The following is a 24697-nucleotide window of genomic DNA, read 5'->3' as shown; positions in this document are numbered from 1 at the left end:
ACATGGGTTATTATAGTTTTTTTTTGGGGGGGGGGTTTGCACTGCTCGATACTCCTCCGCCATAGCATAGGAGCCGCACCTGCACAAATTCTACTATGAGGACTTGTAAAAAACAAGCATTAACTAAGTTGTTCATTTTTAGGTCGAGCCTAGCGCCGCGCACATGCGCTGCTCTGCTCGACTTTAAGTAAGAGCTTTCAGAAATCTCCCCACATGCTCGCACACGCTCGCCCGTGTAATAGTTTTCTTCCATGCTATTGGCCTTTGCGTGCGTCTTTTTAATAAAGACAGCACGCAGTTGGCCAAAGGCTCTTCTGGTCCCACCCATGTTCACACCCACGGCCTAATGCTTGCGGTTACGCGCAGCAGCAGCATATGTTTCCAATTATCATGCCCAGACGCGGGCGCGATAATTGGAAACATATGCTGCTGCTCGCAACCCCGCACGCGCACACCAGCAGCTCCCGCATCTCGCTTCCCATCACTCCCAGTATAAACATGCTGACCAAATCATCCAACCCACTCTCAGTCAATCTTCACTCCCAACAAACTCGGATCCTCACCGTGATGGAACACACCCATGCTAATCTAAAAGTGTTCCAGTTCAGACTGGGCTTCCACGCGCAACTCGTATTTCAAAATTCGGTTCGGCTAAGGTAAACAGAACTGCAACTCCAAGCTATATTCATTTCACTTTCACAAGCACTCCATGGCCCCTCTCTGCCTGCAGCGCATAGCCCCTCTGCCTGCAGCGCACGGCCCCTTACTCTCTTCTTGTGCTCATTTCACTCTCCCATATCACCTTCTTTGCCTGCTCTCTAAACTCCCTCCCCCACCGCTCTATCCGTGTGCCTCGCACTCTCATTCACCAATTTCCTCTACCGCCTTCACTACCCTTTTCCCCTCACTGCTTTTCTACTCCTCCTTTTCTTTCACCCTACTCTGAGCTCTGCCATTCATTCCTTTCTTAGCTCGTTTCACCTCCTCCCTTCTTTTCTACTTACCCTGCACCTCCTATTTTTTTGCCATCACTGGTTGCACTCTCGCCTCTCCGCTGCTAGTAATACCCGATGCCAGCTAGCTCCGCCCCGCCCCATCCCTTTACCTCCCACCTCGACGGCTGCGATTCATGCTCCCAGTTCTGTCTGCCCCTGCTACGTCACCTCTCTCCCCCTGCAAACAATGCACCCCCCTCCCCCCTGTTCACCACCTTTTGCTCTATGTAATGGCCCAGGGCGGCCAGTTGTGCCCCCTCCTCCGTTGCTACAGGTATACCCCTCCTCTTTGCTCTATTCGTCCCTCCCCAATGCTGTCTCTGCTCTGATGCTAATCTCTGATCAAGAACATTGCGTTCTCCTCTCCTCACATGTCCTAAAAGCAGAGCCCAGTGTTCTGGAGCAACGTGCCCTCCTCCCCATTCCTGCTTCCCGTCTTGCTGCACAAGCCACTGTGTGGACATGACAAGCATTACCACATAAAATCCATAGGATGCAAGGAATGTTAGTCTTTCCATCAATGGGTACATTAGTGCCCAGAATATTTACATCGATCTGTCCCCTCTCCCTTGTCAGGCCACTTGGACTGCTAATGATGGGCTTCGTCCTCTTTCTCTTGCTACTCTTCCCTCCGTCCTTGACTCCAGCCTGGGCTCCTTTCTTCCATCTCTGCCGTACAGCGCTCCCACTCTGCAGCCGCCAGCCCCAACCACCCCTTCCGACCCATCCACTCACTCTTTTTACCTCACAGACTTTTCGAAACCCACTACTCCATTTCCTGTACCTCCTTTATATTGCCCAGTTACTTTCTATCTGGCCTTTCCTCCACCCATACATCCTCTACTTCCCTTGTCCTTCCCCGTCTGTCAATCCATTCCTCCGGCTCTTTCATTTCCTGCATTTCCACTCTCCGCCCCTCAGGGGACCAGCACCACCAGTCCATGCTGTATGATCTCCAGTTTTACTGACCATGACATCTTGACTTTGATATATATTAGGAAAATAAGGTGATCATGCTGTTCTCTGGTCCAATACATGTGGTTTTCTATGCGATTGCATAAAAGGTGGGTGGCTTTCTCTTTAGTGGGAACAGTGACCTCCCTAGGGTGCAGAAGACCCAGGTTTTAAACCTCAACCCTGCAAAGCTATTTATGGTCTAAGTTTGGTGACTCTGCTTTGCCCTCCTCCATGTTCCCTACATTGATGCCCTGATGTAAATGCATTATAATAGATACTAAGCACTAGCCAACACAAACTCCCTTTAATAGGCCTTCAACTACACTACAGCTGTAAACTGCTGCAATTGGTAAAAAGCATTCATTAACAGGACACTTTGCAAAATATTACTTAGCACTCATATTCACAAAAACTACTTACACCTACCAACGGCGAGACCTATTGGCTATGCCAATGCTTGTTACCTTTGTAAGCATGCAATGATTTTTCACATACTATAGTGACAGGACACTGGCAAATGTGTTCTGTCACTATAGTGCATTCATTTCCAAGTATCTCTGCACGTGTGATCACATTGCAAGACAGTCAATGAATGGAGTGAGTTGACCCATGCTGCGTGTTGTGGTTGGCGGAAGCAAAATGTGAATGTCTCTTGAAAGACCAAGAAATGAAGAGGGCTGACCCAAAGCAACTGAATTTATGTGTGTATTTATTTTTATTATGAATTGCTTGAAAAAAGGAAGTTGGTGGCACTGCTAAAGGTGCCCCTAGTGTTGGCATAAAAAAGACCAGTGGAAGTTTCGGAGGCAGAAATATGGACACATTATTATTTAACCCCTTCGCCGCGGGGGTAATTCCCCCGCGGCGCGGGGGGGGGGGCGGCAGCGGCACTGTGCTCATGACAAGCCCAGCTCGTCATGAGGCACAGTGGAGCTGTGCTCATAACGAGCTGGGCTCGTCACAACTCGGGCCACTAATTGATTCTCCCGCACAGGCGGGGAATCAATTACGCGTGGGAGTGGCGCGACCGTTATGACGAGCCCAGCTCGTCATGAGCACAGCTCCACTGTGCCTCATGACGAGCTGGGCTCGTCATGAGCACACAAGGGGTTAAAGTAATCATTCTCTATGACTGCTAAACCGCACTGTGACAATTTGCATCAGGCTGTTGACAATGAATTAATGTTCATGTGATAAAAAGCCAAGTTTTACTGACAATTCATATTTATTTTTCTGGAAATCATTCCTGAGGAATGTAGGTTCTCCTTTCAATTACATATTACTAAGTACGCTGAATGCTTGTGGGTTAGGATTGTGCTGCCCCCTTGGATGGCTAATACCAGTATTACTTCTAAAGGAGTCTGAAAACACTGTGGTTTCTGGTTTTCCTGTTTCAAAACAAGCCCTGGGTCTGTGTTTCTTTATTTCAACAAATTTTATTGCAACATACAGTCACGTGATAAGTTGTGTCTGAGGGTTATAATAGAGTCGAATATGTGGCTCATAATTGGATCAAAATAGTTTTATTATGTTTCTCCCCAGAGCATTACAGCCCCATGTTTAAGAGGTCATACTCGAAAAGTCCTTGAGCACGTATTAATTACTGCAGTTTTGTCCAAAACTAGTTCCATGTGGCATTTGCAATGCATCCTAGCGTGACAACACATTTATATCATATTTATCTGCGTGAAATGTCACCCACTAGAGAAGTGAGATCTCCTAGGATTGGCAATGCCATCCGCATATGAACTTTCAATCCATTCCCTGGGGCAGAGCCAGTACATAGACGTGAGGAAAACCCAGGCTCGATCCTGTCTTTAGCGATAGGCTTGGCATCGTTAATTCTGGGCAAATCATTTAATCTACCTCTCCTGAAAAGATTTTAATGTGTGAATGTTTTTGTGTAGCTCCCATTTGACGTACACAATCTAAGATAATTTCCAAATGCCCCATGGAATGTACAACACTTTGCTACAAAAACAACTTTGGCAGTGTTCATATGGTACTCTAAAATATCTCAATAACCCACATATGGGACATGGAGGAGTGACAGCACAGTCATAGCAATAAATTACAGCACTTTGCACAAGTTGCAAGCTGGAGTAGCAGGGAAAATATTGCTTACCTATTTATACCTATCATCAGGACATTATAGCTCCACCCACACTATAGTGACGCTGTCACCCACATTATTTAACATGTTCATGGAACCTCTTACCAAACTTCTGAAGCTCTCAAAGATTCACTGTCACATGTACGCTGATGATACACAATTGTATTTTAAAATTTCCCCATTCGAAGATATAAAAAGTGCTCAAAAACACCCTACTGAAAACCCAACAATACCTGACCCGCAAGCTCCTCATGCTTAACACTCTCAAAACTAAATTCCTCCTGATCACCCCTCAAAATCTCTCTGCCTCCTTAGAAAAATACCTCTAACAACTCACTGCTCTCAGCTGCGCCCCACACATTATCAACTCCACTAGGTCAATAGGTATAACATTGGTCAAATACCTGAATATGTAAGATCATATCAGCGCAACCACCAAGGGAGCCAACTAACAACTGAACACACAAAGGAAAATCAAGCCCACATTACGCCAGACCAAACCCATCTAAAATGGCTCCCATTTGAAGCGAGAATCCAGTTGAAGATAGCGTGAATGACACATAAATCCCTTTGCAAAACACATATGTCTACCTGGCCAAGAACTTGAGCCATCGAGTGCTAGTCGGTCCTTGAGAAGAGATAACTCCCTACTGCTGAAACCACAGAAGTTGAACAAGAGTCCTTACAACTGCTCCTTCTCCGGTCTAGCCCCAAGACGATGGAACACATTACAGCCGCCTGAAACTAGGACAAACCACTTTACTACCTCCTTCAAAAAAGAAGTAAAAAAACCTCTGATGAATAGATTCCTTCACTTGTGGACCTAAAGTCACTCAGCTTGATTATTTTCATGTGGACACCTCCAGATCCTGGATCTACCAGGCCGATTGGCATATTGAATCTGTATTTATATTTGTATTGCTCCCTGCATATTCCTTCTTGTATTATCTCTTGTATCTATGACACGACCGCTATATGTACAGCACTCTGATACCCTGACTGGCCATGTTTGCGTTATATAAAACTCTGCAACTAAATAAATAAATAAAATAAATAAATAGTAGTCAATATTTTGGCTACATTGTTTTTGTAGTATGATATGTTTTGTTTTACAATAGTCTGGCATACAAGTATGTAAAACTGCAGTCGCTGGAAGTAGTAGCAGCACTTCTGCTGATTTTCCTGCATTCCAGTATGCACATAAACTCCACATCAAAATATTAAAAGCACCTCTCAAGACTCCTAGTGGTAGAAAATGGCATGTAGCCTGATCAAAAGCATAAGACCAAAAGCATAAGACCATACTCAATTATTCAGGGATGCTTTCAACGCTCAATACAAGTCAATCAAGTTGCTCAGGTTTTTAATGTTCATGTTAAAAAACATTGTATTCAGTGGTGGCTCGTGAATTCGGCGATGCAGTGCACTCAAGGTAAATTGTTTTATTTATTTAATTACTTACCTTACTCCTGTCCGTCGTATGTCGGACTCCACTACCCCCCACCCTGCCCCTCCCCTGCCCCGTCTCACCGCCTGGCAGCACTCCCTTGGTGAGCCGCCACTGATTGTATTGTTGTCACATGAGAAGGTGTACAGCTGTATTGATTGGGCTGGGAGTTTTGGGCACTCTGGCATGCAGGATGGCCTGCTTGAAAGTGCCAGGGTATGGGTGTTTTTTTGACCCAGTGGAAACTGTCCCTTTCACATTTGCCTATTTGGCAGTGGAGGAGTGCCCAAAAGGCCAGAGCAATACTGTTGCACACCCCCTTGAATGCCTATATCTACTGTAGAATGTTTTTTCGTGATATTTTCTGTATCCATGACTCTGCAGTGGAGTAAAGTTTCCAATAAAGACTATAGCCATCTAACGACCAGTGAAACATTGGACTTGTGTAGCATCAATAAAACGACTTGTCTTGCTTTTAGAACTGCTTTGGTTATAGTGTTATGAAAAAGAGCCTTGTTTAGACCTGCGCCACAGACCATTGTGCCATGGTCATGCGGTTGATGGGTGATATAGGGCAGTTTTAGGCCCGTAGTACCTGAATGCGGAATATGAGAAGTATCTGCAAGTATTATATGAACATTTTTGCTTTAAAATGTGCAGAAATGTATCAAATATCAAAAAATTACCTAAGCGAAATTATGTTTTTAAACTATTTTTCAGTGGGATCTGTTGTGCCAGTATGTGATATTATTACTGCATTGTGATATTTTAGTAGGTGAGCTGCTACCTTTCCACTTCAGCTTAATAGGGAAACACTGAGAACTACGGAAGAGGCAGGAAGAGTCTGAGGGGGGTGAAGATGGTCCTCTGGAGTTGTGAATGGCACCCTCTGTCCCTCTTATCTTTAGTAGTCTCACTGAAAAAGACAGTGAAGTCCTCTAAGCCAGAAATTCTCTGCTTCAAACTGAAAGAACTAGCTCTGGTTTCTATCTTCTCTCACTTGAGTTCTGAATTAATGTTTGACTTGGCATTATAACTTAAAGTGTTCTACCAAACTCATCCAAAAACTCAATACACTCTCCCCAGCCCCAGTGATGACTTCATTTCTTGTCCTGCGTTTGCAATAGATTTTTTATTAGTTCCCCTTTATTAGCCATCCCTGTTTTAGAGCTGTGCTCTGAAAACTGCTCAAGTCTGAGCCGTCATTGCTTGAATCGTAAGCAGGTCCTTGTAGACACTTGTTGGAGATCTGTTGTGCTATCCTTGTGTAATTACCCTTCTTGCTTCTTCCATTGTCATGTTTCATTCCTCTTCATGATGACATTCTCACTGAATTTCCTATACACACTATGTGCACGATTCTCAAAGATATATAGGGACGTGTCTGTAGACCTACACACAAAACATGCCATATTGACACGTGTAAAACCGTTTTCCAAATTCAGAAAAGTTGATGTTGCACTTGTAAATATATTAAGTCGCACAAATATCTGTTTAAGGAAATCTACCACCAGAGGTAAGCAGTCAGGGTGGGCGGGGTTATAGTGCCGGAATGCACTGTGCAATTGTGAACAATCACACACATACTTTTGGGAATATTCAAAAAGTCTTATCATACCTCTTCTCAGCATTGAAAAGGTCTCTCTGAAAGGCAGAATTGAATCGTTTTGCTGGTAGGCAGGGAGAGGAAGCACCCCATAACTGCTTAGGGTCTAGTGGAAGGGGTTCCTCTACGAGGAAAAATGTTTTGCTCAAGTCAGCAAGTGCATTTTCACCAGCGCTGATGATTTTCCCACACACAACTTTCCAAAAGTATATTTTCACATGAGACAATGGAATTGACAAATGTTTCCCAGGAGTACCCCCTGAAACCTGGATTCCTGTTACGAATTTCGAAAACTCAGAAGTCTGCGCCGAGGCGAGGTTGGACATCCTTCTGTTCAGATTTTTTTCTTTTTGGGTGACTCTGGCCCCTATTGTTCTCCATATATATTCACAGCCTTTTGTTTGGCCAACTCTAATGTTCTGAAAAGACTAGCTACAAATAGGATTCTCCGCTTTTCTTTCTTTCAACAGATAATGCCTGTCTCGTATGAAAAGGACCTACAAATATTCAAATAATCGAAACTTCCCATTTGCTTCATGTGAGTCGTTTTTATTGGTCACAGAAGCTTTTCTTTATTTTCCAACCCATGTCTGTCCAGAAATTAAAATAAAACTACTTTCTAGATATCTTTATCACAACGATGCAAAACGTGCTGCCTCCAGGCGAGCTTTTTAAGACATTCTTCGACACAGTTAGCTTGGTAAATGGATCAGCAGTGGTGGATTCAGCCATTCTAAATATTTAACTGTTCTTTAAATGTCCTTTCTTTTAACTTCAGATTATGGTATTCTTGGGTTCATGTGTTTAATTATTTTTCCTGTGTCTTTTCCTACTTTAAAACATGTAAATGTATTATTGTGATAACACGTTTGCAGCTTTTGATTTGAAGCAGTTGTGTTGTTTTTATACGAAGCGTGTTTTCACTACTCCCCTTTGAGGCTTGTTCTGTGCATATGCTACCTTTTAAGTGAAAACAGATTTTCTGATGTTGCTTGTGAGCTGCCCCCATTCAACTCCAACTTACTGTTTGTTGAATGCAACTCCTATAGCAATTTGTGCCAGAGTCTTTTGTAATAGATTAAATCAAACTGTACTATAAATCTGTAACAAGATTATGAATAATAAATAATACGACCCAGAACAAGGCAATGGCGACAAGATACATGAGAAATAAAATGATGTTAATAGGAAACAAATAAGAGTTGTATAAATAAAACTATCAAAATAATGTTAAGTTCTCAAATCCTCTGTAAAATGAACAAAGAGAGCAGTAAAACATGCTGACATATGGCCAAGTGGTCCAATGTCAAGAAATCTGCCAACACTAGAGTACAAGCAGCACTAACGCCTCATTGTGTGTGTCATGCTAGAATCAGGAGGTAATCCATCTAGGGAAATACTGTTAATCCAGGGTCAGGGTACTTCGCCTGGTAGGTACCCGGTTCTTTGCCACTTGAGCTTCCTCAAGGCTTTTGAACAAAAAGGTTGCAGTAACTGGGCTGTTACCATTCATTCAAATGGAATGATTCTCGACTGTGCTTAATGCTGAATTGTCTATCGGAATATTGGATTAACATATGAGTGTTTCCTGCCTACAAACCTTTGTGATGGATCATTTCCATTGATTCTAGTATGTGACCCTCAGGATTTTTGTGAGTCCCAAAAAATGTATACCTTTACAAAAATCCTAAATGGAAGTCAACAGTTCCTACTTATATGAATTGCTGAGTTCCTAAATAGGAGATGCTTTTGGAAATGATAAACTGTTCCATGGTACTAGTAAACTAAAGTTGTTGTCAAAAGTGTGTACATCCATCTTTTGATAGTACAGGTGCTCCAAGTGTCCTTTTAATAAACACAAAATAGAATGTGTAGAAAGTAGGGGTGTGTCTAAGCACAACATTTACTATATATTCAGCAGACGTTTCATCAAAGTCCATTATTGGGCTACTGCCCTCTTTTTTTTATGTACCTCTTGGAAGTCAAGTATTTAAAACTGAAATTCCTTAAATCTTATGGAATGTTATGTTAAGTGTATTTGTACAGTGCCCTTATTACCCTTGAGGGTAAGCAGGTTGTATCGGCAGCTGTCTCCTTGGTGAGGTTACATGAAGAGCCATGCCTTCAGCTTCTTGCGGAGCTCCAGAGGAGTGAGGAGGCTCTAATGTGGTGAGGTAGGTCGTTCCATGCTTTGGGGGAGATGTAGGAGAAGGCGCAGCCTCCTGCTGTGGCTTTGTGAATGTGGGGTATGTGTGTCATGCCAGTGTTTCGGCTGAGCAGAGTTGTCTGGGAGGTGTGTAGAAGTGTATATCGCTATTATGGTTTGCAGGGCCAGTGTTGTGTAGTGCCTTGTATGTGTGTTTGAGCAGTTTCAACTGGGTGCTATTGTGGATTGAGAGCCAGTATAGTGCTCTGAGACTGGGAGTGGTGAGGGCGTATTGAAGTAGGTTGAGGACGAGTCCTGTTTTGAATGGTCTGGAGTGAGTCTGTTCAGGAGCTTCTTGGTGGTCCTTGCATAGAGTGTGTTGCCGAAGTCGAGTCTGCTGGTAATCAAGGCCTGTTTAACTGTTTTTCTGATAGCCATTTTAAGATCTTTTGCAGCATCCTGAGGATGTGGAAGCAGGTGGACGTCATTGCATTTATTTGGGAAGTCTTGTCGAGCTTGTCATCCAGAATGGTTCCCAGATTTCTTGCGTGGGCAGTGGGATTGGGCAAGGGGCAGAGGTCAATTAGCCACCAGATGGAGTCCCTAGCAGAGGCTTTCTTTCTGAAGATAACCACTTCAATTTTGTCAGTGTTTAATATGAGGCAGTCAGATTTCTTCCATGTGGTTACCACAGTCATGTTTGTGATTGAGTTGTTTTTTGTAGTGGAGGTCTTGTCTGACAGGGAGATTATCATTTGAGTGTCATCTGTGTAAGAGAGTACTTTGATGTTATTTGATCTGATGAGGTCCACTAGCGGGGTCATGTATATGTTCAATAACATTGGACTGAGAGATGATCATTGGGGACTCCGCATATTAATTTAGTGGCTTCTGACTTATAGGGTGGTAGGTTGACTCTTTGTGTTCTTCCTGTGTGGAAGGAACAGATCAAGTTGAGGGTGAGTCCTTGTATGCCAGTCTCCTGATCAGGGTGAAGTGGGTGCCTAAGGCTGTGGAGAGGTCAAGCAGTATAAGGGCTGCTGTGTCAATAATTGCAAAACCTACATCCCCAACAAAGTGAAATCAAATATGGTGGATGATTTATTTTGACTTTAATGTTCCAAATGCTCATGTTGTTCTGTTTTAAATACAAGTCATAACAAAATATTTGACCCAGTGTTTCAGCTTTGGTTGAATATGTGACAAATTCAAGATATTCTTTAGTACAACTGCTACGAAAACGATCCCACAATGTCTTCATATCTTAAAACCCCTATATCCCAGACCATGTGAACCACCTCAAAGGTGGGGTTATAAATAGGCAAGTCCCATTTGGTCTCGAAGGTGGCCGTAATCAAAACTGGACTTTGAAAATGGTCCATATTGGGCCATATATTCATGGCCTTAATTTCACAGTCAGAAACATGAACCAATTTCTTAACACTAACGGTAAAAAAAAACTTCATATAACCAATGCCAACAATAGAGTCTCTGTTTACATTTCAACTGTTTTACTTAATCTTGCATTCCCTAAAAATATATATATTTTTTTTAGCTGTTGTGTTTCTATAGTTTTTTTTCATGCAGCATGTGACTCTAATATAGCGCATAATGTGAACTAAGTCATCTGTAGGTGTCTGGGTCAATTCAGATTCAGGTTAAATTTGACACTCTCACCCACATTATTCAACTTTTTTATGGAACCTCTTAACGAAGTTCTGAAGCTCTCAAACATTCACTGCCACATGTACACTGATGATACACAACTGCATTTGAAAATGTCATCATCCGAAGATATCAATGTTCTCAAAAACACCTTACTAAAAACCTAGCAATGGCTGACCCACAGGCACCTCATGCTTAACACTCTCAAAACTGAATTCCTCCTGATCACCCCTCAAAATCTCTCTGCCTCCACAGAAGAATGGCTCAGACAGCTCACTGCTCTCAACTGCACCCCACACATTATCGACTCCACTAGATCATCAGGTATAACGATAGTCAAATAACTGAATATGCAAGATCACATCAGTGCAACCACCAGGGGAGCCAACTAACAACTGAACACACTAAGTAAAATCAAGTCCTTGTCCCCGGATGACTTTCAGTTAGCAGTTCAATCTCTAGTCATCTCCCGATTAGATTACGGGAGCACTACTGTTGCAGGCTTACGCAGTGTAAAGCTGACTCCTTTAAGGGCCACATTGAACTCAGCTGCTAGGCTCATCACAGGATCCAGAAGATTTGTCCACATTACACCAGACCAAAACCATCTAAAAGGGCTCCCATTTGAAGCAAGAATCCAGTTGACGATAGCTTGAATGACACATACATTCCTTTACCAACACACCTGTCTACCTGGCCAAGAACTCGAACTATTGACTGCTAGTCATTCCTCGAGAAGCGCTAACTCCCTACTGCTGAAACAACAGAAGTTCAACAAGAGTCCTTACAACCGCTCCTTCTCTGGTCTAGCCCCAAAAATATGGAACGGTATGACACCTGAAACTAGGACAGACCCCTCAATTACCTCTTCTACTCTTAGTGGTTGTTCATGATTATGCACAATTGTGAACTGAGGTTGAAGGCAGTGCAGGTTTCTCACAGTGTCTGTCAATGGTTCATCAAGCTGTTCAGATTGAAAGTTGTGTGAGGGGGAGAACAGAAGGGACAGAGGCGTCCTGAAGGCCACCTCTTCCACAGACCATAGATATATTTAATTCTCAGTCTTATTTTGTCACAAGTGAATCACTTTCAATCGTAATTATTCACAACAAAATCATTGCTGTTAGTCATTTATTTGATTGTGCTAACAAGCATTGGCAAAGCCAGTAGATCAGACTTGTTTTTAGGCAAATGTCTATTATGGTGTTGCATGTCTGGATGCAATTACAGAAAACTCTCGGAGAGGAACACAAATACTGCTTAGGTCATACAATGTGTGAAACGCAGGATTATAATTTGTATGTTTTCAGTCACACCCTTAGTGACATAGGCACTCTCTCTAGGAAAATATTCCTAATTTCACTTCTTTGGCCACGCCCCTTATAGAGATTCCCCTCACCTTTTTCATTCCACTTAAAAGTACTGATCAAAGGACATATAGTAGCTAGCATTATTTCAACTACAATTTCCATACCCTTAAAAAGCATTAGAAAGGAGACAGGCTGCCAAAGAGTAACTCAAGAAGCTTCTCTAACAGACCATGCCCTCTAAGAAGACAGTAGGGCTGGGTCAGAGACCAACAGGGGTCAGGTAAACGTAGCTCTTCTGGCTTCCTAAAAGCCTCGTTGGATTACAATAAGGAAGATTCCTGAATGGTATCTTGTCTCGAATTTCGACCGTCTCTTCCAAAGAGTACATTACTATTTTCTTAAGGGGGGAGTTGCAAAAACACAAAATAGTGACGCGCAGCTGTTATCTGGGACCAGCGTGCCTGGGCATGCGTGCCCTCTGCTCTGTCAGCACTGTGTGTTCTATAATGACTGGGCCTTGCCTGCGATCCTTCTACTTGAGTGTACATTTAAGTTACTACCGCCCTTAAATTCCAACTATGAAAAAAGCTTGTACTTTTGAAGCGAGAAATCTCTAAAAAAAAAAAAACTGGCATAATAATATGTTTGTTCTTTTCACACAGAAAGGAATTAACTCTGAGATTTGAGCCCAGCATCTAGCTAGAATTGTGTAAAGGCGTCACCTCTCCTTTATTGCTAGACTGAATCTTTTTTTTTATTCAGTCTTACTTCTGGAACATGTGCCCTTTGTGAGGAATGAATGCAGTGCATATGCAAAGCGTTAGTAAGCCACATTTAAAAGTCCTTCCTAAATTAGTTTCATTTTGCTGCATGCCATTTCTGCCTGGTGAGGGAATGCCGTTTTAAATATGCAGTGGCCATTCAGCGGTATCTGGGCCCACATTTAGACATTTCCCACAAATTGATAATTGTGTCACTGCATCTGGAATGAAATAGGTTGCCACAAATTTACACTTACCAGGGGATTCACTGATTCTCATGTGTAAAAAACATGTTTTTGCATGTTTTTATGCTTTTAGCAGTACAGTATTATGGCCAATATGTATCACTAAGCTTTAACTATTCTACAACCAAGCCTCCATTCCACCATGAAATGCTGATCCACAGTAGAATTTGGTGTACCTTAATCAAAATATTCACATCATCACAAGATGAAACCGGTATTAATTGTGGTTTCTAATGAACAGTAGCTACATTTCCCTCCCCGCCCTTTGTGACACCGAATGCATCCATAATTCACAAACATTTCTCATAATCTACGAGAACCAGAAAAAAATACATTATGATTATGTGGTAATTCAGAGGTAGAAACTGTGGATACACAAAATAGAAAGCATGTGCGGAAACCGACCAGTATTCTTGCATTTGTCTTGGTGCAGTGTCTGCACTTGTGGACTCGCCTGGGATTATGGCATACACAAGTTCTAGTGCATCCTTGCTTTACAGAGAAATACATAGTAATCCGTACTCGTAGTACCTCCTATGCCCTTGTGTGCAGGCTGCAGCAGGAAAAGGCGTGACGCAGACAGAAACATTTGCCCTCTACATTGAAGGCTTGTGCGCCGCAGCTCTTGAAATTCATGAGTGCTGGAGACCAACAGAACAACTTTGTCCCTAACTCAGCGATAGAAATGTATTTCTACCCATTGTCATGCACGGCCTCTTTTAAACCCATCCACAGTGAAGCAGAGGGAAACCTGCTTGCATCAGGAGACCCAATCACTGCACCTACTTGCAGTGCTTAATTTGTAAAAGAATGAATGCTGGTGCCCAAAGCTCTGCTCCATCGGTGCTATTAAAAAGCGGTGCGCCGAATGCCAAGGCAGCATAGTGCTGAATTCACCACAGGCCTCTTTAATCCACTACCAGACACTGCTGCCCGTTTATCACCCCCTTGCCAGTCCCTCCTTTCTCCCTTTGTGCCTGTTTTTTCTGTCTTTCTCTTCCTTCTTCTTTCCCATTTGTGTGTTTTTCTCTCTCTTGATTGTGGTCAATATCTCATGAGGAAAAATAAGTGCTGGTCCTTAAAAATGAGTGCCAGTGGGCATCACCTGCAACCACCAGCTCAAATTAAGCAATGCCTACCTGGCTGATGAGAGCCATTGAGGAAAATAGAAGCGGGCACATGCCATTGCTTTGATATGGACAGAAGTCTCTGGCCTCACCGCCCCCTCATACATTCAAGTGCAGCATATGCACTCACTGTCAGCCTTCTCCCGGCCACAGGTCCTGATTATGAGTAGGGCTCCCTGCTTGCCGTTTTCACTGATTTTGACAGATAAATACAGGCAGAAATCAATTTTTTTCCTACCTGTATATTTTTTTATGTGGATAAAAATGGAACTTGGGTTGTTTTTTGAGTAATTCTAAATGCTGTTAATCATGGCTGCCAGGCCAATAGCTGTGCGGATTGAGAGGCAAGTGGGTTAAGAAATAAATGAATTGAAGTAAAGAGGCTGAAACAGCAATAGATATGTACAAAGTTGATACTGAAATTGTATGTTTTAATATAAGTGCATTGATTTATCACCGGTGGCTTTTCATATCATTGAAACCGCTCAGGCGTTAAAGCTTGTCTGCACATTTATCACTAAAATAAATGTGGACATATAATGGTTTCAACTTCCTTTTTTCACAAAACCCCAAATAAATATGGATAAATACAAAATAAATGAGCAAAAAAGAAATATGGATAAATACCAGTAGCGGCTCATGGAGGGAGTTCGGTGAGGCAGTGAGGCGGGGCGGGGGAGGGGCAGGGTGGGGAAATGTAAACACCGGAATATGGATGAACGGAGGTAAGTACACATTTAAATTAATAAAACGAATTTCGTTACGCGCGCTGCATCGCAAAATGTGTACTTACCTCCGTTCATCCATATTCCAGTGTTTACATTCCCCCACCCTGCCCCTCCCCCACCTCACTGCCCCACTGAACTCCCTCCACGAGCCGCTACTGATAAATACAGACTGAAAAAGTGAAAACAAAAAGTACCATAATACCAGGAGCCCTAATTATGTGTTAGGACCTGGGCAGATTATGCTGTCACACATTTGGAAGTGCCATTTTTTCAACCTCAAATGTGAGGCTACATATTCATGCATAGGGCCGTTAAGGTATCATACTATTATGCATGAGAGGACATCCCGTTAGAACAGGAACCTGCTAGCATTCCACTTCACAGGCTTTATTTATTTCTTTTGTTAGGCATAGTCACTTCAGGCTTGAATAGCTTAACAACATTGGTGGGTTTTATCGAAGACGTTGCAAATAACCTGGCTCGTTCTATCAGAATGATTTACATGTTGGCGAAGGCTTCTGAACACATAGGACACAGAGCAGAATTGACCTAATAATTCAAATGTATTAACGAAAAAAGATAATATTATAAACCAATGGCATCGCACGTAGCTACCCCAATACATTCTTTTCATGCAAGTGCACACATTTCACAGAATAAATCTGGTCCGGGTAATGAGCCCTGCCATTGTCCGCGCGGAGCTGCGCGTGATGTGGCGTGAAAGAGCGGGCTTTGTGTATTCTGTACAGGGCTGCCGCGCCAGCACGCGCCCAATCAGAGGCCGGTTCCTGTGTCACTTGCACAATTGCGCATGTTTTATGAGCGCCTGCGAGAAGCGGAAATGAACCTTGCCAAAAAGTTTGGACGTACAGCAAGGAAAGAGTGATTACGCGTCTTGCTGCATAATTTGAAAATCGTTCTTTCAGGAAGTGCATGGTTTCTTCTTAGGACAAGTTTCCAAATGTGATATTTCTCTCGATTTATTTATACTAGCGAAAATGGCATAAACCATGCAAGAAAACATATCTTATGATCGATATGGGGCTGCGTGAGAATTGTCAGAAATGCTACATAAGTAGGCCTGAATGTATATCACTATGTACGTTCACATTTCTTAATTAGTTTTACCGGCTGACTTGCAGAAAAATATACAGATTTGTGAAGCGGGGAAGCAATTCCATGGTTTAATTACATGGCTAGCAGACAGTCAGGAGGTAACCACATTCAGGAGGGAGTAGTGTGTTATACAAAAGCGGTTTTGTGACATGCTAAAAGTACATCGCATTTCTAAAAATCCAGCGTATCTTGTAGTTCATGCTAAACTTGGTTAATTTTTAAGCATGACCCAGAGATGCACAGATAGGCACATAAGTTAATTTTGCGGAAATAATTGCAAGGAGGGAGGGAATCGCAATCGGCACAGGCGCTCAATATTTAGATGTTTGCATTTATTTAATTAGTGTCATATGTTGCTTTGTGACCTATAAAGGACAGTAGAGTAGACAACTGAAATTCAGCAAGTGCAGACAGGGTCAGGGTGTAGGCCAACTTGTATACACAGAACCAATTTTGTATTTTTCATTTATGCCCCTGTTGTTGCAAGCCTGGCTGGGGCTCAACAACTCTCTCAGTAGTCCAGTGTGGAGAGCTTTCTGAACCGAGGGTGGTAACGTTCTTATATTAGTCTGGGGATCTTAATATTTGGGAGAGGATGTGGCCTTAACTTCGACGCTGGGGAACCGGGTTCAAGTCTCGGCAGGGACACTCAACTTCCTGAGATTCTGGGTAAATCAGTAAATCTCCCTGTGCCTAACAAAAAAATGAATGTGTCCGTCTGTAACACAACTGGTGCTCATGTAAAGTGCTGTGATACCTTTGGGTCAAGTTTGCGCTATATAAAACTCTGGGGAAAAAAAAAATGTTCCAGAGTGATGGGCTCTGGACGATCAAAACCCGCTTCCATCCTTCAGGTGTGTGAAGGTCTGTTGCGTTTGTATGTCAGAATATCAAGTACAAAACGTTTGTACTGCAAAAATATCCTAAGTGGTGGACTACCAAAATATTAAGAAGCTAAGTATACATAGGTTAGTATAGGTGTACTATTCTTAAATCAACATCTGTGTATCTTGATGATAAATATACTGCCAAGTTACTTAGATGTGGAGTTAAATATATAACTTCTATATATACATGTACATACTTACGTTCATGATATTTTTGTAGTTGATATTCCGGCTAAGGTATTTTCATGACATGATTCTTAAATATATACTTGGCCAGGCTCTGCACCTAACATGCCTTACGGCCAACCTCTTCTGTGCAGGGCTTCTGCTGTGCATGGTGGGTATTGGTTTCAGGGCTTGGAATATGTATAGGTCCTAGGTACATCCCACGATCAGTGGCCAACCCCCTCTGGCCACAGCCAAAGCCCATGTGCAGCAGGGGTTGACCAAGTGCAGTTGTATCACGGCAAGCTATTAAAAAAATTGTTTTGCATCATTTGTGAATCATGTGCCAGATTAACAGATCTTAAGACCCCCTGAAAGGTTTGCTGACATCAGGAATGGTTTAGGATTTGCAAATCATTTTCTTAGTATTCATTTTAATGCCAGGGTCTCTTTGAGGTCCTTCCACATGGGCATGGGGGTCAGGGTTGGCTCACTGTACTTTTTTGCGCCTTTTTATTTTTATTTTTCCAAGCACGGTGTTCAATTCACTGCGTTGTCCAGATATCTCTAAAATGTAACTTCTTCTTGCACAGACCACAATACTTTTTAATTGCTAATTTCTCAAAAACGACATAATGGATTTACATCAAAAAAGAAGAAAAAAATCTTCTGGGAGTTAAAATGGAAAATGTTAATTATGAAACCACCCACCTGTTTTTGTCCACCGCCTGACAGCTCTGCACAAAAATGGCATATTGGGGAAAACATGGCGGCAGTCGGCTGACTGCGGCAGTGCTCCGCTCCGTCTAACCCCGTAGATGCCTTGTCATTAACCGGAGGAATCTGACTCGCCAGCAGTCTAATCTTACGGGTTTTGGCCTCTCAATCGTGTAATTCAGGATCGTGTCTTTTTCGTTTAATTTGCCACTTGATGTGCCACTTGATGTGCCGGTTTGCTGTGATCCGGAGCTGCAGTCTGGAAGCAGGGCGCGGCTGCCTCAGTAACCTCAGCAGCGAGCAAGGAAGGGAACGCCCTACTCTCAGTGTATTCTCACCTGCATTGTATCCGTGGAGGTTAGCCGCTGCCGAGCTGCGTAGAGGGAGACGCTTCCAAAGTCTCTACGGCGTCGGCTTCTCTAACGGAGCTCAGCGCTACTTGAATAAGCTCAACGAATCTCCGCCTGCATTGTATCCGGGGAGGCAGCTCGCTGCCCAGCTGCATAAAGGGAGACGCTTCCAAAGTCTCCTCGGTGTTGATTCCTCTAACGGAGCTCTCTGCAATCTGAATACCGTTCCCCATGCCACACCTGATTTCAAACTACATGAGGATTGTACCTTTTTTAAAGTCTCCAGATCGGTTGAAGTAAGTAAAGTACGAGTGAATGAATGGTCTGGTAGCAAGGTTTATTACGCTTTCCACTGCCAAAATCAGGCATACATGAGTGCTGTTGAGCCTGTGGAGCCCGTTAGGAAACTCAGAGGGAAAGGGGCATCAAAGGGCTTAGTGGGAGCAGCAGCACCTCGCAGAAAGAGAGGAAAGAGTACATTGCAAGTTGTTGCCGAGGAGGTGGATAAGGAGGCTTCTGAAACAGGGGAAAGTTCAAAATTAGATCAATTGAACGAAGAAACATCCTCTTATCTCTCAGTGGAGGTTAAAGCAAAAAGGGGGAGAAAACGCGCCAAAGCTAAACCTTTAACAGTTACCATCCCTAGAGTGACCCCCTCTCTGCGCTCATATTTCAAAGTGATTCCTCAGATCTTGAGCCTTGGGAGAGAGCAAACCCAGTCCAGTAGTAATACTTCTAAATCAGGATTCAAGACTATGGAAAACAAAGAGTCGGATGTGTTACCTAAGACATTAACCACTTTAGTTGAAAATCAAGTTCCCTGCGCGGATCCATCCCATACTACACAAGTAGAAGAGACTCCTTTGGTGGAGTTTGTGGCAGAGAGCTCAGATCTGAAAAATATAGCGGAACAAGGCACAACAGACAATGAAAATGCGATGGCAGTAGATGGAGTATTATTACCGAACTCCTCAGTAGTTGGTAGAAATGACTTAGCTGAGAGCTCTATCAATCACATTGAAGACAACTACGAGGCTAGATTATTCAATGAAACTTCTTTGGGCGTATCCCAAGAATTAAGTGAAGTGGTTGTTACAGGCACAGAGACTATTTCTGTAGCCTCGGTACAAGCAATGTTTGCAGCCTTATCTGCAGAGATTAAACAAGGATTTGCTGAGTCAGCCTCTAACCAGAGAGAGATAAGAACTTTTTGTGAATCTCTTGATGAGAGACTAGGCAACCTGACGCTAAGAACTCAAGCTTTAGAAGAGACAGTGGGCCAAATATCAATGAGAGCTGAAGGCACCACGGAAGATATTGTAAAGCTTAGGAAAGAAGAACAAGCCCTCTCCGAAAGAATGGAGACTTTGGAAAACAACGCAAGGCGGAGTAATGTACGCATTTTGAATATTCCTGAGGGGAGCGAAGGTGCTGATATCAAGAGTTATATAACTACCTTACTAAAAGAAACACTAAATATTTCTCAATCTACTGAGGAGTTAGCAGCGGATATTCAGCGTATACATAGAGACCCCTTCAGACGTAACATGCAGCGGGCCAAGCCCAGGAAAATTCTCATTAATTTCCATACCTATTCTTTAAAAGAACAAATTTTGAACCAGGGACTTAAGCTCAAGTCACAGACATACAAGGGATATAACTTCCAGATCCGCTCTGATCTGTCCCGCTTCACCTTGGATAAACAATGGGAGCTAGGGCGAAGGATGGACGCTTTCCGCAAGTTAGGCGCAACAGTACAGATGGGCTTTCCTGCTTCTCTTAAAATCATGATAGACAACAAAATGCACAACATTAGATCAGTGCAAGCTGCAGATGATCTCCTAATGTCTCTTGGCAATAAGAAACAAAGAGTGTGACATTATGCATTGAGGTCATAATCTTCATATATGGAGAAATCCCCCCCCAAAATATAAAGGGGAAAAAAAAAAAAGGAACACATAACTACATAACTATATAAATACACTTACATTACTTACATTAAGTTAATGGAGTTGAAACCGTATAATTTTAGCACCATCAGTTAAGTTCCTAATGCCTGTGCGCAAAAAAAAAAAAGTCTTGTTAAAAAACCTGAACGCTACTAAATATTGAACTATTAGGAAAAAACGGGAAAGGAAAAAGAAAGAGAAAAAGAAAAGGAAAGAGAAAAAAAAAAAATGGGAAAAAGGGAAAAAAAAAAAAAAAAAAAAAAAAAAAAAACAACATAAAGGATAAGGGAAAAAAAAAAAAAAAAAAAAAAAGGAATGAAGGATATAAAAAGAATAAGAATAAAAAAATAAAAAAAGGGGGGGGGGGAAAAACACACAAAATAAATAAATACACACAAGAATAGTACTTGCCTATAATATGTGTGAATATTTAATGGCGAGTTCACACTAAATATAGTAGAGGCACACAGGGTCGAGACGGGGAAGAGCTAGGGGCACTTACTTCCGGAAACTCTTCCGGGTGGTGAGCACAGGGTTTTCCCAGGGGGGGAGGGTTGGGCGTGGGGGGGTGATGGGGCATAAGCACATTTTCATAAAAGAGCTCCAATCTTTGCGTTTAATTAAGTTTGTAGTTATAAGTTTTTATACTCATCTCATCTTAGATAACATGAATCTATACAGACAGCCATATACTTCATTAGTTCTACAGTTAGTCTTACCGAGCAACCTAAAGCTACAACACAATGAGTAGACTTAATTTACTATCCTGGAATGTTAATGGTCTCCGCACCAAGCCTCGAGCGAATAAAATTATGCAATATCTCCGTGATACGGATGCGGGGATCATTATCCTCCAGGAGACACACCTAACAGAAAGTGAGATAGACGAGTTGGTCCAAAGGAATAGATGGATAGAATCTTCTATTTCCACAACACAAGGGTCTAACATACGGGGGGTCTCAATCTTCTTCAAAAAATCAGTAAGGTTTAAGATAAAACAACAGAAAGTGGATCCTGGAGGGCGTTGGGTCATTGCAGCAGTAGAGTTGGGAGAAGCAAAGGTAACATTAGTGGGCTATTATGGTCCAAATATCGATGACCCCTCTGTATTGAAAACCCTTTTCAATCATTTGCTAAATTTCCCAGACCCGGTGATTATAGCTGGGGATTTTAACATCACTTTAAATCCACTTCTAGACAAATCCCCTAACAGCAGACAAAAAACCACCTCTAAATCTAGATCTTGCTTAGTAGGCTTAATGAACCAGTACGATTTTATCGATATTTGGCGGTTTAGGGAGGGTCTAAGGCAGGATTTTTCATTCAGGAACTCGAAGTATAGACACAAATCAAGAATAGATTTTATTCTCACTAGTAGAGTTCTGGCTGATAATATTACTTCAATATACTATAATCCAATGCATCTTTCTGACCACTCTGCAATAGTGTTAGAATTAAAGTTGGACACGCCACCTCTAATAAGAATGTGGTCCTTTGATAGGTCTTTACTCAGAACAACAGAGGATATCGAATTTCTACAGTCAGAAACCCGCCACTTTTTTAACACCAATATCGGTACAACCCCAATAGTAATTTTATGGGATGCATTTAAATGTACATTGAGAGGTCTTATTAAAAACAAAGTGGCCTATAGAAGAAGACAATATGCAGAGGAAGTAACCCTCATTGAAAACAATATCTTATTAGTACAGGCCGGTATAGATAATACAGGAGTAATTTACAATGACAACGACCTCGCCGGAAAACACGCTGAGTTGGACAGGCTGAAGCACTCATTATCCGCAGTTCTAGAGAAACGTGTCCTTCAGAGATGGGAGGCAAGTAAGCTTTCGCATTTCCAATACGGGGAGGGAGCAGGGAAATTACTTGCCTGGAAAATTAAATCAGACCGGGTTCGAAACAACATATCGTCTGTTACATCCACGGAGGGCACCTTTTCAAGGGATGATGAAATTAGAGTAGTTTTTAGAAATTTCTTTCAATCCATCTATAAAGATGACTTAAACGTTACCCAGAATGACATCTTGAGTTGGCTAGAAGGTATCTCTCTACCATCTCTAACACCAGAACAGAACCACTCTTTGGACGAGGAGATAACTATTATAGAGGTAGAAGAGGCAATAAGGGGAGCAAAGGGAGGAAAAGCTACAGGCACTGACGGTTTGCCAAGTGAAATATATAAAAAGCTTATCACTCAGGTCTCTCCAATCTTAGTGATTCTTTTTAACCAAATACTAAGACACGGCGAAATACCACCTGAATCATGGGACAATGCCTCTATAACCCTTATTTTGAAGCCCGGCAAACCCCCCACAGACTGCGGCTCATATCGGCCTATTTCTATATTAAATGCCGACTATAAAATCTTTGCCACCATACTGGCCAAACGGTTGGGTCGGGTGGCGCCAGACATTATAGCACATAACCAAAAAGGGTTTATTAAGGGGAGACAGCTTTGTGAGCTCACGTATGAATTACTAGGCTCTATAGACATCGCCATAAAGGAGGCTATCCCTCTGGATGTCCTCACGTTGGATGCAACAAAGGCCTTCGACAGGGTGAACTGGTTGTACCTGTCGGAGGCCTTGAGGAAGTTCAATGTGGGGGACAGATTTTTGAGAACGTTGAATTTGTTATATAGGTGCCCATCTGCCTCACTTTTGATTAACGGGGGTTTGACTGAGACCTTCAGGGTCACGAGGGGAACTAGGCAGGGCTGTCCCCTGTCACCCCTTCTTTTCGATGTCTATATAGAACCCTTTGCCCAAATCTTAAGAGACAGTATACTGATTAAACCTTTTATTTTTGGTGGTTGGGATAAAAAGGTGGCACTTTATGCAGATGATATTATGATTTTTACAACGAATTATGATGAAGCATACCCAGAGATAATTGACCAGGCTCTAAAATTCGGTAAAGTTTCTGGGTATGAGATTAATGCCCAAAAGACAGAGTCAATGTCCTGGAATAGTAACTCAATTGGCAACAATGGCACATCTAAAACCCAACTTCGATATCTGGGGATCAATATAGTTAAAGACATTAATTTGATTGCTTCACTTAACTTCAACAAAATAGCTGCAGAGTGCCGGAAACATATGAGAGACTGGTCACATCTTCCTCTCACTGTTCTGGGAAAGGTTAACTTAGTGAAGATGAGTATCTTACCTAAAGTCTCTTTTTTGTTTAACTCTATTCCACTTTTTTTTTACTCAAAATTGATTGTAAAGCTACAGAGCGCGATAACCAGCTTTATCTGGAATAGTAAGAGCCCAAGAATTTCGTGGAAAAAAATCAGGCGACGAAGGGAGAAGGGAGGGTTGGCTGGCCCAGATCTCCAAATCTATGCATGGGCTTTTCAGCTCACGCACACACGTATGCTACTTAAAACCCCTACTTTAACAGGGCTGGGCCTTCTTTTTTCTACATTACTTGAATGTGAAGGAGTAGACCAATCTGCATTTTTGTTTAAATTTGGTGACCCCAAATTCTTCAAGAAAATAAAATTGAAAGTTTTACAAGGGATTGCATCTACTTGGTATAAAGTGAGGCATGCGATAAATGTTGGATACTATTCTGGGAGGGCTCCCATATGGGATCTACCCGTCCCTCCCGCATGGACAACAGATGCCCTGACTAACCCGCTAATAGAGGCAGGTATAAATAGGTGGGATGACCTGTTTATGGATGGGACATTACTTCCATGGGACTATTTAACAAACAAAGTAGGCACAAGTTTCTCGAGATTTAAATATATTCAGATCTCCAGCTGGTCACAGTCATACAAAGAGCAGCCAGCACGGATTAGTAAGCTGCCTATAGGTGGCAATAGCGACTTGGTAACTTGCCTCATGGAAAGCCCCGCAGCAAAAAAAGAAATTTCATGTTGGTATAACAAAATAATCGATGAAATAGATGCCAACTTTCATCTACCGACGTCACTATGGGCTGAACTAATGCCAGGCGTAGATGTTGAAGAACTTTGGATAGCCTCTTGCTCAATGCTTTGGGGCCTAGTTAAACCGGCATGGCTTCGTAGAAACCACTTATTCACTATACATAGGGCATACTATTCCCCTCAGAGGTTGACTAAGTTTTCTTTAACAGGCCCAGTCTTATGCCCAAGATGCGGGTTAATCGCAGCATCAGACACTCATACGTTTTATGATTGTCCAAATTTATCCGCTTTTTGGGAAGCCATTAGTAATAAGCTTTCACAATTTCTGGGTGAACATATCTCCATAGACCTAGCTCTTGTTATATTTGGTCTCAAGAGTAAAATCCACAATGCCGCAACCAATCTAACATTCTACTCCATTTTAGCGGCGCGTAGGGAGATATGTAGGCATTGGAAAGATGCTCAACCACCTACAGAGCATGAATGGCGAGTTT

At 42.4% G+C, this 24697-nt stretch overlaps 1 protein-coding gene across 1 annotated transcript in view; it reads left to right on the top strand.

Annotated features, from left to right (window-relative positions):
* CREB5 (cAMP responsive element binding protein 5) overlaps positions 1-24697 on the top strand; it is a 1089524-nt gene that overhangs the window by 957248 nt on the left and 107579 nt on the right. The gene's annotated exons all lie outside the window — the stretch shown is intronic.

Source organism: Triturus cristatus, chromosome 10 (assembly GCF_964204655.1).
Source record: "Triturus cristatus chromosome 10, aTriCri1.1, whole genome shotgun sequence".
Lineage (NCBI taxonomy): Eukaryota > Metazoa > Chordata > Amphibia > Caudata > Salamandridae > Triturus > Triturus cristatus.
This window is presented reverse-complemented; position numbering and strand designations above follow the sequence as displayed.